This window comes from Crocodylus siamensis, chromosome 9 (genome assembly GCF_052110815.1).
Source record: "Crocodylus siamensis isolate JL-2025a chromosome 9, ASM5211081v1, whole genome shotgun sequence".
In the NCBI taxonomy this organism is placed as follows: Eukaryota; Metazoa; Chordata; order Crocodylia; family Crocodylidae; genus Crocodylus; species Crocodylus siamensis.
In genome coordinates this window covers 37,028,620-37,041,325 of record NC_143403.1, presented here as the reverse complement: position 1 = coordinate 37,041,325, position 12,706 = coordinate 37,028,620, and the positions used below count along the sequence as shown (strand labels likewise).

Below are 12,706 nucleotides of genomic sequence, written 5' to 3'. Positions count from 1 at the left end.
CTGTAGTAGAACCCCACCGTTAAATCTCTCTCCCCTCGACTGCCTTGTACTCTAACCCAAAGCACCTCTGAGTGCCCCTCCTGTGACACCTTGCTAATTAACGAGGATGTGTATTCCTCCTTGATAGAGTGCCACGCCCCCACCTCTCCTTCCTATCCTGTCCCTCCTGTACAACCTATAGCCCTTGACATTCACCGCCCAGTCATGCGTAGAGTCCCACCACATTTCCGTGACCCCCACTATGTCCAGGCTGGTGTCAGCCATCAGGAGGGTGAGTTCCTCCTGCTTGTTTCCCATGCTACGAGCGTTTGTGTAGAGGCATTTGAGGCCTCCTGTGGATGTGTGTACTGCCCCCCTAGTCCCAGCATTGCCCTGGCCCCCATTGCTTACCTGTTTGCTCATTTCACTCGGTCTGGGCTGGGCTATAGTTGTGGGTGTTGTTTGGTCTGGCAGTCTGATGTTTCCTCTGCCCTCATCTTCCCCTTCCCCCGACGAGCCTAGTTTAAAGCCCGCCGGAGGAGGTCTGCCAACCTAGAAGAGAACGCTTACCTTTAGGGGAAAGGTGGAGCCCATCCCATCCAAGCATGTCTCTCATCGTGATGTGCCGGTCATGGCTGAGGAAGCCAAAGCCCGCCTCGTAGCACCATTCCTGTAGCCGCCAGTTGGTCTCTGTGATGCACGTTTCATGCCATCTGCCTCGTCCACTCACTGGCAGGATAGAAGAGAAAACCGCCTGTGCGCCCATCTCCCTCAGCATGGTAGTCCTCCATCAGGTGATCAGGGGTGCTTCTGGCTGCATCATTAGTGCCCACATGGACTAGGACCATGGGGTAATAATCGGTGGGCTGGATTACAGGTCTGGAGCATCCCTTTCACATCCTGAATCCTTGCTCCGGGTAGGCAGTAGACCTCACATGCCGAGGGGTCCCGGCGACAGATCCCGTGCAACCCTAGTTGGAGTGCTGGGTGGTGTACACCTTGTAAATTTCTGCAAATCACCAAGTAGGTGTTCCCTCCATGGGTAGTCTCCCTCTATCTCACCTGCCACGACTTTGAATGTTCCTCAGTGGGAGGGGGTTGGCTACCCAGGGAACTTCTGCAGGACACGGTCTACCCGATGGTCACCCATGGGGCTCTGCCACCCCTAGACCCCGTCCTCACGCTACCTCGATGTATTGCTTGATCTTTGTGACCATGTGCCTCTTCTCACTTCCCTGAGGCCTCTTGAGTTCCTTCCCATCCGGGATGTCAGTCCCTGAGGCCAATTCCCTTACTCCACCTCGGCTGTCCATATTCTGGGTCTCGTTCGTGGAGCCTGTATTCGTCTAGGGCGCACCCCCGCCCTAAAGACTTAATCCGATACAAAGCACTATGGGCCTTCCCCTATCTATTCTACTTCGAAGAGCCACTCCTGACTCTCAACCTTTTCATACCAGGGAAACACAAAAGAAAACAAAAACAAAAAAACCACACAACAACACGTCTGATATATCACTAGGACTCAGGGCAACTCTCTCCCTCGGTCCCTTGCGCCAGCGTACCACGTACTGAGTTCCCTAGGGTCTAGCTAATGCTCCAACCTCTGTTCAGGGTCATGTACTCGTGGCTTCTTGTTCGGGTTGTCTCTTCCTCCTCTTTCCACTTCCTAGGTGAGCCCGGTGTTGCCTCTCTCTCTCTTCTGGAGTGTCCCAACCCAGGTGTCTCACCTTTCTGTGGCCCTTCTTGCTGCTCCTGCCGGGACCTTCCTGGCGGGGAGAGTTCCACCTCCTCCCCACTGTTCCCAGTACTCCCACCTGTTGTGATAAGTGTCTTCTCACGCCCTTCACTGCCTCCCCTGGTGCTGTCGCTCTTGCAGGTTGCAGGGGCTGCTTGTAGCTTGCCTCCAGCATTGGCAGCTTGCTCTTTGCCACTGTTGGCGTCTAGAGCCTCTTCTGTCTCCTCCCCTGCTGTTTCTCCCTCCCTGGGAGAATCCCGGTGTGGGTCTGGCATCCCCATACTCCCCAGGTCTGTGCTCTCCCCGTTTTTCCCTCTTCCGCCAGCCATTTTTATCACAGCTGGTCGGCATCTGCTGGTGATGTCATCAGCCAGCCTCAACTGAATAAAGATGCAGCTAACGAGTGGCGCGAGTTTCTCTCCTTGCCCTCGCAGCCTCGCAGTTCTGGCTGAGGGTAAGGAGTTTTTCCTTTGCTTTAGTTTCTATGTTTGTTTGTTTCTCTTTTCCCTGTCCTTCCTGCCTCCTGTAACTTCCTTTTCTTGTTCAGGGTCCTTCCTCCCCATTCTCTGCCGGGACACTTGGATACAGTGCAGCAACACCAAAAAATAATTATGACCAGAATGCAGGAGAAAGAAGCTTCAAAGTAGGTGACAAGGTATTGGTTCTTCTCCCTATGTCCTCGAACAAACTATTAACAAAATGGCAGGGGCCTTTTGAAGTAACTCATAGGGCTGGCCTTGTGAACTATGAGGTATACAAACCCGGACATGTAAGGGGAAAACAGATGTACCACATTAACTTGTTAAAAGCTTGGAGGGAGCCGGAGGGCTGGATGCTAACCCCAGAAGGGGTGCAAGAGGAGCTGGAACCAGAGATTGTTGAGGGGGATGAAGGAAAAAAAATGGAAGAGTTGATACAATGAGGTGGTGTTCTGAAGAAGAACTAGCTGCAGCAATAAATAATTTCAGAGATGTGTTTAACGACAAGCCTGGGAGGGATAGTGCACCAAATAAATAACCAGAGAGGACTATTATAAGAGAACAGTGGTGGCCAGTACCTCACCATCTACAGCTGGAAGTATTTAAGGAAATAAGAAAAATGAGAGAACAGGGAATAATAGTACATTCTAGAAGTCCATGGCACAGCCCTATGGTCATTGTGCCAAAATCGGATGGATCTCTGAGAATTTGTATTAATTTTAGATAACTAAATGCTGTGGCCCATTTTGATGCCTTCCTGATGCTCCACATTGAAGAGTTATTAGAGCGAATAGAGCAAACACAATATATTTCAACAATAGATTTGTCAATGAGGTATTGGCAAATTCTGATGGCCAGAAAAGATTAAGAAAAGACAGCTTTTGGGACATCTTGGGGGCTTTTCAAGTTTACACAAATGCTTTTTGGTTTACATGGTACAGACGCCACTTTTCAGTGGCTCATGGACCTCCTGTTAACCCCACACATGGTCTACCCAGCTGCCTATATAGATGACATTGTCATCTATTCACAGTCTTAGGATCAACATTTATGACATTTAAGAGCAGTATTAGATGAACTACGAGACTTGGAGATGACAACTAACCCTCATAAGTGTGCCCTAGGCATGAATTAAACCAATTGCCTAGGTTTTTGGGTAGGCCAGGGAGTGATCCAACCACTAGCTAGTAAGATTGAAGGGATAGAAAAGTATAAGCCACCGCAGACTAAAAGGCAGATGCACTCATTTTTAGGCATAGCTAATTACTGAAGAGGTTTATACCTCACTTTGTGGAAATAACAGCTCCACTAACTTGTACCAAGTTAAAGGTACAATATGCTGGGCAAGGGAGATGTTCTCAGCATTCAAGAAAGTCAAAAAGGCTTTATGCAGCAAAGTGCTGGTGATAACGCCCAATTTTTCTGAACCTTTTCTCCTACAGACGGATGCTTCCGAAACAGCTATAGGCACAGTGTTAACCCAAAAAAGAGAGGGCTTAAAAAAACAGTGGCCTACACAAGTAGGAAATTAAATGCAGCAGAAAAAATGTATGCCATTGTGGAACGGGAATGCCTAGCTATAAAGTGGGCAGTAGAGACAATTTTATCTCATAACAGATCATGCACAGCTACAGTGGCTAAACCAGGAGAAACTTGACAATGCACGCATAACACGATGGGCATTGGCTCTACAGCCTTTTAAATTCTCAATCGATTACAGGCTCAGAGCATTGAACAAGGTTGTAGCTTTTCTGTCTCACTGTGATGAGATACTTGAAGAAGAAACAGATTGGAATGGTGATGAGATAACACTAAAAATGCCATAAGGCAAGTTAAATGAGGGGATATGTGACAGCATGGAGAGAACATAAGAAGAACCTTACCTGCAGAGACAGTGGGAGGTGGCAAAGTAGCAATGAAAAGTGGTGCTGAGCAAAATGATGAGCACTGAAGAAACCCCAGCACTGGTGTGGTCACACTTTATAAGTGTGTGCTACTGTTGCTTAAAGAGTAGGAACCCCATGCCCAGGTTAAAAACAACCTGACCCCAGGAGCCAGAAGTGAGGTCCAGAAGCCCGGGGGGGAGGGGTGCGAATGGTGGAAAGCAGCCTGCCAGCAGCAAACCCAGCAAAGCAGCTCGGAGGAGCCCAATAACTTACCTGCAAGTGTGTCCTGACAGTCAGGGACAGATGATTGGGACCTGACCAGGGACACTGGACCTGAAAGAGAATACAGAGAAGAATGGTGAGAACAGTGTGGGCAAGAGTGGTTCTCAGTGGACCACTCTGACTGTGGACCCTAAAGTCAGAAGAGTCTAGCAAGACAAGGACCTGGGTGATCCAACTGTGGGCTAGAGGACTGCAAGAAGGGACTAAGCCCGAGAGTGATTTTCAAGTTTTTGTATTTTTTTTGCTTTATATATATTATTGTCCCGGGGCGCGGCGAAAGTATGAACCCTGAAGGGTCCAAGGGGGGCCTGGGGGGCAGCACACCATGGGGAAACGAAAGGAGAAGAGGAACTAAACAAAAACAACTTACCGGTGGCAGAAAGCGCGGCGGGGATCGCAGTGGAGCGAAAAGCGGCGGCAGGTCCCGCATGGCTCATTAGCCGCGGTTTACTTAAAGGGGAAACAGCTGGAGAAGTGGGGGAGGAGAACCAGTGTGAGAGAATAAGAAGGGAGAGCGAGTGGGCAGAAGGGGAGGAGAGGCGGCAAGAAGGAGTGGGGAGAAGATCTCCAGAGCCCACCAGGAAGGTGGAGGAGCCGGAGAACGGTGCTGCAGCCTCACGGGAAGAATCTGAATCCTGCCCAGGGGAAGACGCTGCCGTCGGGCTTGACAAGACACAGGTGTCTTGACTGCATATAACCCTGGGGCGCAAGGAGAGCCAAAGTTGAAGGCTTCATTAGCACAGAGGACGACGGACATTGGAATTAAGAAGGAATCCTCAAAGGAAAGAGGGACTGAGACATGACAGCGGGGATATAGGACCTCGACCAAAATTCGTGAGCCGAATATTCCCTTGATAGGGAGCGTAGCTTATTTTGTGGGGAAGGTAATCCCTTGAGCCTTGTGATTAAATTAGCAATTTTTTTCCTTTCACTACTCGTATGGTTTGTTTGAGTTGGCCAGGATCTCTGTATTAGTGTTCAGGGCTATTGAGTTAAGGGGGAATCTAGGATCCCACAGGTTAGACTGGCCGAGAAGGAACCAGGACTTCCTGGGTCCCTGCGTGAGCCTAGTTGGCAGCCAGTAGGGTCCCTCATCAAGCAGAGGGCCAGCTGGCAGCAACACCTGTAGCACACTGCTGAGGCAGGGTCTAGGACGAGGTGCAGGGGAGGTGGAGTCTCGCGAAGAACATCACGCTTTGACCTTGGGGAGGTAGCCAGAGTCAGGTGGCCATCCCCTCCACCACTGAAATTTCATCGAAGTCGTGGCAGGCGGGATACGGAGGGGGAGTACGCCTGAAGCGGAAGACTGAGGACTATTCCCTTAAGAGACGGAGTGGAAGGTTACCACCCAGCCCCTGGGCAGGGCGGCAAGGGACCGAGTAATCGAGGCCCAGCGGGTGCAATTATCAACCTCAGAAGGCGCTATACAAAAGCATAGTCTGTGTGCCCTTGAACATCTATTTAAGATCTCAAAGGTTGGCGTAAAATGGGGTGTAGCGGAGGCGGAGCCCCAGAAGATGGTACCAGGGCTGGATTAAGGACAACATGTATGGGGATTAAGATCTTCCTCCCAAGTTATATAAAAGAACAAGCCATGGCAAGAGAAAGTGGTTGCCCTTACCCTGGTCCCAGTTATACAAAGCTAAGAGCACGCTATCTGCTCATAAAAGAACTGAGACTATAAGAGATCCCTTGGAAAAACTGAGATGTGCCTCATGGGATAGGCACAGGTGCTTCCAGAAGGGGCCTGTGCTTTCTTCTCCCAGCTATCCTTCCGTAATAAGCCACCCTTTCCATTCAATAGCCTCTACAGCTAAAGCACCCACCATTTTCCCAGCACCTCTGCTCCATGCCAACAACTCATTTGCAATGTGCAGCTGGTCTCATGGTGGTGAGGATCCTCCGAGCCTCAAAGCAGAAGGCCAAACTCTGCTCTTCTCCTTTTGCCCCTGCCAGGGCAGCCTCTGATCTGGGTTGGCTCTCCTGCAGCTGTGTTCCCCAGCCTCTGTCCCCTTCTCTTCAGCTGGCAGGGGGGACATCTTTATGACTTTCTGAGCTGTATGCCAGCCAACCTGGGTCTGGCACGAGCTGAAAAAGTGAGGTAGCTGTGGTGCCAGGAATTCCCCAGACCACGCTGCCTGCGTTTCTTCTGATAAGTCTCTGCTCCTGGAGGGAGCATCTGCCTCTGTGTCCCACCCTCAGAGGGTGCTGATGTTGCCCCTGGGGTTTTGTGACCCCAGTAAGGTCGTTGGGGTACTTCCTGCTATGACATCCCCCCCATTTAAGTTGCCTTGAGGTATACTTGTATCTTTGAAAATGTTATTTCTCTCTTCATTCTTCCCTTCTTCTGGATGTACCTGCTTCTGTTGGGTATCTGGATCTGTGCACCTAGATTAGAAATCTGCAACCTTATTAGCAGGGCCAGGCTGATGGAAAATGTGAATGGATGCAGTGCTAATGCCCATCTAGTAATTTAAGTGTTATCCGTTTTTGCTTTACAGAACCACTGAAGAGGGGCATGATCTGTTATTAAGTGGACATTTCAGTCCATAAGATAGTACCTCAAGTAGTCTATGGCCCATTTAATAGCCAAACTTTCTCTTTCGATGGTAGCATAGCTCCTTTCAGCGGTATTCGACTTACGTAGGTGATGGGCCTTTTGATTCCATTGTACTGAGCTGGCTTCCCATCCCTGGCACTAGATCGGGCTGGGCCAACTCCCCACCCCAGCCTGATCTATCATGGGGGATGGGAAGTCAGCCCAGCTAAACTGACTTCCCATCTGCAGAGCCATGGCTGAAACATTTTGATGTTCAAAACATTTCATTTAGCCTAATTTTTTCAAGGCTGTTTTGAAGCCCTTTTTTTCATTTCGATTTTGCTGTTTCGACCTCAAAATAAGTTGAAACAGTGTCGAAATGAAATGGCTGGTGAAATTTCGCACAGCCCTAGCATCTCCAGGCCAGGAGTGTGAGAAACTGAGGGGTACTCACTGGGAATGCCTCCACATCCAGGAGCATCAACCCAACCTGAACAGGACCTCCACGCTGCCCTAGCCCGGTCTTATCACCTCAGCAGGTGAGGCGAATTGGGGCAAATCTGTGGCCAGGGCAATATCCGGGGGCCGAAGGCAGAGCTAGGGAGCAGAGGCAAAGAAGGAGGAACCCCCAGGAGGATGGAGGCTGGGAGCACCTGACAGTAGATTGATGCCCGGGAGCCGGGTAAGCGCCTGATCTGGCTCCGGGGTGCGGAAGAACCCCATTAAAGGCAGGGAAGAAAAGGGCAGAGAAAAGAAAGGAAAGGAAGCCAAAGACGGTGGATACTCCAGAGCCAAGGGTGCCAATTGTTTTGTTTGTTTAGAGACAGAAATTAAAAGCCGCTGGCTGCTGAGTATTCCCGGCGCAGCCGCCGCAGGAAAGAAGATTGTTAACCGAAGGGTGAGAGACCTGGGAGGAAGGCAATGAAATCCAGCCTCTCCGAGGGCCCCAGAGGCCAGACCCAAGGGGAAAAAGGAAGCCAGGGTTGGCTGAAGAAAGAGGACAGTGAAAACAGTGTCCTCTCACAGTTGACTTTTACAATTTCATTAGAGTTTTTTTTGTTTTTTGCTCATGAAGCAGCTGCATGCTGCCAATCAAGCACAGTGTGGTCCCAATTGGCCCGAAGGGGAAAAGCCTGGTAACAAGCCCAGGAGACCAACAGGACCTGCTTCCTGGGGAGCCAAGATATCCCAAGTGTCTTAATGCTAAAAAGAAAAGAAAAGGAAAGGAAGGAACTTCTCCAGTCTACTTATTCAGCTACTTTACCTGTTCGTGACCTTGGGAACTGGGGCAGGAACTGGTGGTTGGTTGCAGTGGAGGCGGGTAGTCACCACCTCCCTTTCATTAACATCTCCAATAATTAAAAGAAAGATCAAAGTTGTGGCAGGTGGGAAGACAGAGAGTGTAAGAACCCCAACTTAGACCAACCAAAGGTTGTGTGCACCCCTGAACGGGCCAGCGAATGTCCATTGGACAAAAGGGCACATGCCCATATCTGGTGACTACCCAACAAGGAGGAGTTCTAAAGTGCAATAGCAGCGCTTAGACATCCCGTGCGGTAATGGGGAAAATTTATAAGATGATTTTGCTACCAACTTGCCCGGAGTTCATTCCTTTTCATTATCTTCCTCTGCTCCACTCCATAGTCCTATTCACCAAGAAACCCTCTGCCTTAAAGAAACCCTCTGTGGTTAAACTACAGCAAATCAGAAGCTGGACCTTCTTCATTGCCATTGGAGGTTTTTGAGAAGAAAGTAGAGAGGCATCAGTTGGGGGTGGTCTGGGAACAGCAAATCCTCCATATGTGCAGGGGACCCTAGCAGTCCCTTCCAAACCCATGCATTCCTGAGGATGTGTATGATACTGTGTTTTGGTGTCTGGAGTGAGAGGCAGTGGAGACACTGCCCCTCCACAACCGCTGCTGACAACAAGATGTCTGGGTTACGCTTGACTAAGCAGGAATTTTGTATATGTAAGGAGGGAGGTTGGAATTCCTAGTGCCCAAGGCCAGCCCATTATAAAGAATCTTTGCCCATTGCTTGATTGCTGTCAGGGGTGCTCTGGTTAGCATGGCAAGGGCCTGTGTGTTAGTCATGCTCCCAGTGCCAGAACCAGTAGCCATAACAGTTTGAATAGAATCAGCTTTCGGTCTCATCTCCCCAGCTGTCTCTCTCCCCACTGTCCTCTTTTCTACCCTTTCTGTTTCCAGTGGTATTATTCTGCTCCACTTCCCCCTCCCCCATTTCAATTGTTTCCATTTCCCTTCCTTATCATCCCCATATTTCCAGCTTCCATTGCTCCCCTTTCATGACCCCATACTGAGGCCTGATACGTTGTGCCTCTCCCAGACCTACTACAGCACACACAACACTTAAGTGATGTGTCCCAACAAGTTCCCTTTGTTCTTTGTTGTTCAGTGTTCACAGCATCTGACAAAGTGGGGTGTCACCTATGAAAGCTTATGCCTCTCAGGACCAGTTAGTCTCTATATTATTGTGCCACCCTGCTCTGCCTTCAGCTGACTTCAGAGTAACATGACTAATTACCTCTCTCTTCTGCTCTGTGTAAGGGAACAGGTCAAGATACAATTCCTTCCATCTTTCCCCTTCCTTCTGTACACTGTGATTGATGTCAGTGATTTTGGAACTAGAGATAGCTGGGAATTTTTATTAAAATGCATGTTTTTCCCATAAAAAAATGACAACTAGTCAAAACTCAAATTGTGGGAAAGTATTGGGTTTGATGAGTTTAATTTATTTCAAACAATTGGTAAACATTTAGAGAACATTCAAAGTTATCTAAGTGTTCATAATTATCTAAATTATCCCATTTTAGTGTTTTCAGAACAAAATGTTGGGGATCCTCCTTTAAATGATTTTTCATTGTGAAATTTAACTTAACTTTTCCTAAAAGAAAACAGTTCAAAAGGAAAGAAAAGGTTGGAAGTGAAGCATTTAGAAATTATTGAGTTGGAATATTTCAAATGACCTGACCTGAAGCTGTTCTTTTGGTTTTTCTGGTTCACAAGAACTGTTTTAGATTTCTGATTGATGTCCTGATTCAGGACAGGAAATAATGTTGCATACATCAAATTCCTGCAGAACAAGAAAAGTGTTTCTCAGCTGTACTCATAACAGGCTGGATTCACCATCAGCCCACAGGGACACTAGTCCAGAATAATGCTGCATGTGGAGACTATAGAGAAGGGAAGACATTCATGGCTCTTCTCCTACCCTTATCTATAGTCCATTCATGCAACAGGGCACAATTGCTCACCTTGAATTCAGGGGGCTACTCAAAATGCATCTCAACAGAGCTAGCTAGGATCTTTCTACCACCTGTGTAGCCCATGGCCCACATGGACACAGATGTTACTGGTGCCCACGGGCATCTAGGTGTTTATTAACATCCAAGCCACAGTATTTGGTTTGACCTGACCTGATTTGATTGACAAATACCTTGTCTCCAAATTGGCTTGCCATTAGTTTTATCAACTAACCCGTTGACTTCCTATCATGTAATGGCAGTATGCCAGAAGTGTCAGAAAACCACAGATCACTTTCCATTGTGCCCTTCATAATCATAGATCCCTCTATTGTATCTTCCTCAAATCCTCTTCTCTTCCAGGTAAAAAAAAAAATCCCCAGCTCTTTCACTGGGATTAGAATAATCTCCCTGAGGGAAGGGGACATGCTATTACATTCACTGTGACCCAGGAACAGATCAGAAGAGGACTCCAATTGCAATCATAAGAGCCCCCACCCAGACATCTAACCACCTCTCTCCACCCTGCCCTAGATATCCAGGGACCCAAACCTGCTTGTGTTAGAGACTCTGAGCCACATAAAGTCTTAAACCATTTCCAAGAGGTACCAGGATAACCCAGCTCTGGAGCAAGGGCTTTGCCTTAAGTTTCTGCTTCTGTTTGTCAAGTATCAGATGCTCCCTTTCCTTGCTCCTGATCTGTATCCTCCTGGCTGGAATCCCGTGTGGCCTCCCAGCACTGTCTGAGATGCTCAGTGTATCATGCTAACTATACATCGTGATTGAGTGCAAGAAGGTGGCAGTTGAGATGAGGGGAGGAGGTAGATTGTAGGCTTGGCCCTGTGCCAGAGGAGTGTCGGTGGTCCCTGGTCAATGAAAGGCAGCATGTGACTAGACTCCCCAGAAGGAGGAAGGCTGGGATCATGAGGAGACACTGTTCTGAGCTCAGACTGCACATGTGAGGAGACGTGTTCAACCAGGTAAAAATATTTGACTTAAAACTTTTCCCACAACCAGTTGTCTTTCTGAAGGGTTCAGGGACCAGTGAAGCATAAACATGGCCCTTCCTGTTTTGTCTGTGGAAGAAATAGAGAGACCTGGGGTGCAGCTCCACTTTTACTCCCAAACAGCAGACCTCAGAGCAGCATACCCAGTTCTGCTGTGCCACTCACCACAGAGCCGTGTACTCCAGCTTTACCCTGAACCTGAAATAGCCCTTGTATCTGTCAGGTCTTTATCTCAGAGCTTAAACTGGGTCAGTCCTTCCCTGACTATCGCAGCTGGCACCATCTGCCCACTCAGGAACACACATGGCATGAAGCCCTGAGGACCTCTGAGGAGAGCTTGCATTGTTAAAGCCATCTTGTTGGTATCCTCTTTATCTCTACCTGCAGAAGTTTTCTAGTGCAGCCAGCTTGTGCACACAGAGCAGGTTGTTCTGGGCATACACTGGTGTTTGCATATATAGTTCCAGCCTTTGCACATATAAATGTATATTGCTTCTGCGTGCCGGATGGATTCACCCTCCATCATGCTTTCCTGCAATTCCAAAGTCACAAGACTGCAGAGGGGTTGAACAGATTGTTTTTTGTGCATAGTTAGGGAGCCCCTGTCAGGGGGAACCACAGCACAGAGATCCCTGTGTATCTCATGCTGAAGGAACCCCCAGAAATCAAAAGTCCTGTGTGCCAAAAGGAAACCGATAAAGCCAAGGCAATGGAAACCTCCTCCACTTTCTGTCAGCCTCACATTCCCATGCCCAGAGCAGGAGAATGAGTGCTCTGAAACATAAGATGTTAAATTATGGATTTCAAGTAGCTTCTGGTTGCTGTGTTCCCACCATCTCTGTCTCATGTTCCACAAATAGACAACTTGTTAGTACTGAGTACATGGGTCTCCTTTAGTCTAAAGCCAAGACAATAGCCCTAGGTTGCCAGTGGGGTGGGGCAAGTATTGCACTAAATTAAAAGACAGACATTTGCTATAGTCTCTGCCTACACAGTCAGGAGTAGCCAACAATTCCCAAACCTCAGCTTTCCTTTCTCAAGCCCCATAAAACTGCCTTTGTCTGGGGATCCAGTTGCACTCTGAGACCAGGATTTTGAGTTCTGGCACAAAAAGCACAGGACTCCTTCTGTGAAAATCCTGGGTATATCATGGCATTCAGGCATTGCTGTGTCCTGTTCTGCACAAGGGAAATGGGAGCATGATTCTCTCCCTGGAGGGCTGGTGTGTGATGACCCCTCCACTGAGAGGCTCAGAGTGTGAATCGTGGTAGCAGTGTGTAGCTAGCAGGCTTTTACCTTTTCACAGCTTGGGTCGCTCCCAGGATCCAGCGTCTGCTGTTTGATTGGTGGAGCCCACCCACCAGTCTGGAGGCAGCACAAGGGAAGCAATGCCCTGCCCTTTTCCAAGGCGGGGAGCAAGGAGCAGCTGGACCTGAATTAGAAGTGCTCCAGAGGGGTGGAGCCCCTGAAGAGTATAAAAGCGGAGCCAGGCGGAGGGACAGTGAGGAAAGAGGAGCTGGAGATAGTCATTCTTGGG

General features: G+C 48.7%; 1 long non-coding RNA gene across 4 annotated transcripts in view; it reads right to left on the bottom strand.

Moving 5' to 3' along the window:
* The window catches only part of LOC149857340 (uncharacterized), a 38,110-nt gene extending 33,010 nt beyond the window's left edge, over nt 1-5,100 (bottom strand). For all 4 annotated transcript variants that reach the window (XR_016444241.1, XR_016444243.1, XR_016444242.1 and 1 more), the window contains exons 1-2: nt 4,732-5,100; nt 4,353-4,412 (exon numbers count right to left, since the gene is read on the bottom strand). This is a non-coding gene — a long non-coding RNA (uncharacterized LOC149857340). The remainder of the gene's footprint in view (nt 1-4,352; nt 4,413-4,731) is intronic.
* Between the last annotated feature and the right edge of the window lie 7,606 nt (nt 5,101-12,706).